This window comes from Vulpes lagopus, chromosome 7, assembly GCF_018345385.1.
Source record: "Vulpes lagopus strain Blue_001 chromosome 7, ASM1834538v1, whole genome shotgun sequence".
Taxonomy (NCBI): domain Eukaryota; kingdom Metazoa; phylum Chordata; class Mammalia; order Carnivora; family Canidae; genus Vulpes; species Vulpes lagopus.
Window position 1 is genome coordinate 10,860,483 of NC_054830.1, and position 4,319 is coordinate 10,864,801.

General features: G+C 40.2%; 1 pseudogene; it reads left to right on the top strand.

Annotated features, from left to right (window-relative positions):
* Positions 1 to 286: 286 nt before the first annotated feature.
* LOC121495090 lies at positions 287 to 1,147 on the top strand (annotated as a pseudogene).
* Positions 1,148 to 4,319: the final 3,172 nt, after the last annotated feature.

Sequence of the window (4,319 nt, forward strand, 5' to 3'; positions counted from 1 at the left end):
GAGTAACAGGTATAATGTGGAAGTGTTGAATCACAAAATTGTACAACTGAAAGTCACATTACACTATATGTTAGCTAATGTGAATTTAAATTGAAGTTTAAAAATAAAGAGTTACAAATAAATGAAAGCCATTTCCTTGAAAATTATTATGTTATTTTTCTACCTTCCTAGTAGTCATCTCCACCACATGGAACCAGGAAATGTTACATGAATTTCAGAGTTTCTTCTTCTGGGATTATCCGAGGAACCAGAACTGCAGCCCCTCATATTTGGGCTTTTCCTCTCCATGTACCTGATCACTGTGTCTGGAAATATGCTCATCATTGTGACCGGCAGCTCTGACTCCCACTTCCACACCCCCATGTACTTCTTCCTTGCCAACCTGTCCTTTGTAGACATGGTTTCACCTCCACCACTGTCCCCAAGATGCTGTGGAACATCCAGACTCAGAACAAAATCATTAACTATGCAGGCTGCATCAGCCAGATGTGTTTTTTTCCTACTATGTGCAGAGTTGGATGACTATCCTGTCCACAATGACCTATGACCACTTCATGGCCATCTGTCACCCCCTGCACTACATGGTTATCATGAATCCCTGGCTCTGTGGACTGCTGGTTCTAGTGTCCTGGATCATCGGTGTCCTGAATTCCTTATTACAGAGCTTAATGGTGTTGTGGGTGTCCTTCTGTACAGGCACGGAAATCCCTCATTTTTTTAACTCAATCAAGTAATCAGGAATGCCTGTTCTGACATTTTTCTTAATGACATGGTGATGTATTTTATGACTGTGCTGCTGACAGGTGGTCCTTTCACTGGGTTCCTTTACTCTTGCTCTAAGATTGTTTCCCCCATACATAGAATCTCATCAGCTTAGAGCAAGTATAAAACATTTTCTATCTGTGCATCTCACCTCTTGGTTGTCTCCTTATTTTACTCTACAAGCCTAGAAGTGTACTTTAGCTCTGCTGCTCCCCAGAGCTCCCACGCAAGTGCAGTGGCCTCGGTGATGTACACAGTCATACCCATGCTGAACCCCTTCATCTATAGTCTGAAGAACAGAGACATAAAGAGGGCTCTGAAAAGAATCTTCGGGTTTCCAGTGATGCAGTGGCCAGTCATCCTGGGGCTGAAGATGTGCCCATGATTGTAAGACTCATAGCCTCAGAGCCAGAAATGCCATTCTTTGATCAGGTTGTGGAAGTAGAATCTGCTCATTTTATTTATTTCCTGGAATTTCCATTTGTTTGAATTCAACTTCTCCATACCTTTGAGTAAGTTACTTATTAAGATTCTGCTCTGTCTCGTATACAGACTCTTTACCCTTTTCCATTTTCATATATCGCTAATGGTTTCTCTAAACTTAGATCACAAATGCCTGGAAATTTCTTTTTTAATTTAAATTCAATTAGCTAACATAAACTACCTACTTAGCTTCACATGTAGATTTCAATGATTTATCAGTTGTATATAACACCTAGTGCTCATCAAATAACATACCTTATTTAATGGCCACCACCCAATTACCCCATCCCCCACCCACCTCCCTCCTTCAACCCTCAATTTGTTTCCTATAGTTAAGAGTCTCTCATGGTTTTTCTCCCTCCCTAATGACTTTCCTTTTTTTTTAATTTTTTTATTATTTATTTATGAGAGTCATACAGAGAGAGAGAGAGAGAGAGGCAGAGACATAGGCAGAGGGAGAAGCAGGCTCCATGCCCCGGGAACCCGACGTGGGATTCGATCCCGGGTCTCCAGGATCGCGCCCTGGGCCAAAGGCAGGCGCCAAACCGCTGCGCCACCCAGGGATCCCCCTAATGACTTTCCATTCAATTTTCTCTCCCTTATCATATGATCCTCTATGCTGTTTCTTATATTCCGCATATTAGTAAACCATATGATAATTATCTGTCACTCATTGACTTATTTCTCTTAGCAGAATACACTCTAGTTCTATCCACATCCTTGTAAATAGCAAGTACTGCTTCTGATGGCTAAGTAGTATTCCATTGTGTATACATATCACAACTCCTTATCCATTTATCTGTCAGTGGAAATCTCAGCTCTTAGTTTGGATATTGTGGACATTGCTTGCTATGAACACTGGGGTGCAAGTGTCCCTTTGGGTCACTACATCTGTATCTTTGGGACACACACTTAGTAGTTCAATTTCTGGGTTGTAGGGTAGCTCTAGTTTCAATTTCATGAGGAATCTTCATATTGTTTTCCAGAGTGGCTATGACACCGTCCATTCTCATCAACACTATAAGAGGCTTCCCCTTTCTCCACATCCTCGCCAATGTTTGTTGTTTCCTGTCTTGTTAATTTTAGCCATTCTGACTGGTGTGAGGTATCTCATTATGCTTTTTTTTTAAATTAATTTTTATTGGTGTTCAATTTACCAACATACAGAAAAACACCCAGTGCTCATCCCGTCAAGTGTCCGCCTCAGTGCCCGTCATTATGCTTTTGATTTATATTTCCCTGATTCCAAGTACTGTGGAGCATTTTTTCATGTGTATGTTATTCATGTGTAGGTGCTCTTTGGATAAATGTCTGTTCATATCTTCTGCCCATTTCTTGACTAGATTGTTTTCTGGTTGTTTGGCAAATTCTTTATAGGTCTTGGAAACAAGCCTTTTATCTGATATGGCATTTGCAAATATCTTATTCCATTTCATAGATTGCCTCTTAGTTTTCTTGACTGTTTCCTCTACTTTGCAGAAGCTTTTATCTTGATGAAGTCCCAATAGTTCACTTTTACCTTCGATTCCCTTGCCTTTGGAGTCATGTTTAGCAAGAAATTTCCCTGGCCAAGGTCAAAGAGGTTGCTGCCTGTGTTCTCCTCTAGGATTTTGATGGATTCCTTTCTCACAGTTAGGTCTTTCATTCATTTTGAGTTAATGTTTGTGTGTGTTATAGGAAAATGGTCCAGTTACATTCTTCTACATGTGGTTGTCCAATTTTCCCTGCACTGTTTATTGAAGAGACTATCTTTTTTCCATTGGATATTCTTTCCTGCTTTGTGGAAGATTAGCTGACCATAGAGTTGATATATCATTTGCAAGTACCTTCTCCCATTCCCTAGGTTGCCTTTTAAATATTTATTTATTTATTTATTTATTTATTTATTTGAGAGAGAGAGAGAGAGAATATGAGAGAGAACTAGAGAGAGCATGAGCAGGGGAAGGAGCAGAGGGAGAAGCAGGATCCTCACTGAGCAGGTAGTCCAATGCAGGGCTCAATCCCAGGACCCTGGGATCATGACCTGAGTTGAAGGCAGACACTTAACTGACTGAGCCACCCAGTCCCTCTGTTGGTTGCCTTGGGTCCATTTCTGGGTTCTCTATTCTGTTCCATTGATCTATATGCCTGTTTTGTGCCAGTACCATTCTGTCTTAATGATCACAACTTTGTAGGATATCTTGAAGTCAGGTATTGTAATGCCCCAGCTTTTTGTTTCCACAAAAGCAAAATTGAACTATTGAACTTCACCAAGGTTAAAAGCTTCTACACAACAAAGAAAACAATCAACAAAACTAAAAGGCATTAGTTATATATATACAATGGAATATCACTCAACCATCAGAAAGGATGAATACCTACCATTTACATTGATGTGGATGGAACTGGAGGGCACTATGCTGAGAGTTAAATAAGTCAATCAGAGAGAGATAATTATCATATGGTTTCATTAATATGTGGAATATAAGAAATAGTACGAGGGATCATAAGGGCAAGAGGGAAAACCGAATAGGGAAAAATTAGAGAGGAAAATAAACCATAACTCTAGGAAATAAACTGAGGATAGATGAAGGGAAAGTGGGTAGGAAGAAGGGTAACTGAGTGATGGACATTAAGGAGGGCACAATGATGTGGTGAGCACTGGGTGTTATACTATATGTTGGCAAATTGAATTTAAATTTAAAAAAGAGAGAGAGAGAGACCTAATCCAGGTAAGTTCTCAGTCTTAGATTTGAAGAAAATTATAAATTGGAACAGAGATACGGTGATAGGAGATTCACACCTTGGGAAGGGAGCAATATTAGGGGAAAGGAGTAAAAAAAAAAGACAAAACTGGATTCACTTGACCTCTAACCTAGTCTTTTGGGAATTGAGGTTCATTAGGAAAACAATCTTTCTGTCCAGAGGACTTTTCCACTTGGGAATAATGCACTCAGAGGTTGGAGTCACAAGAGGGAAATCCACCTAATGAGCAGACACAGGGAACTGTAATATCTCCTCATCTCCAGTCTCACCCCCTGCAACCTTGGACGGTGAAGACCATGCTTCTTGTCTCTTCATTCAGAGTCCTAATT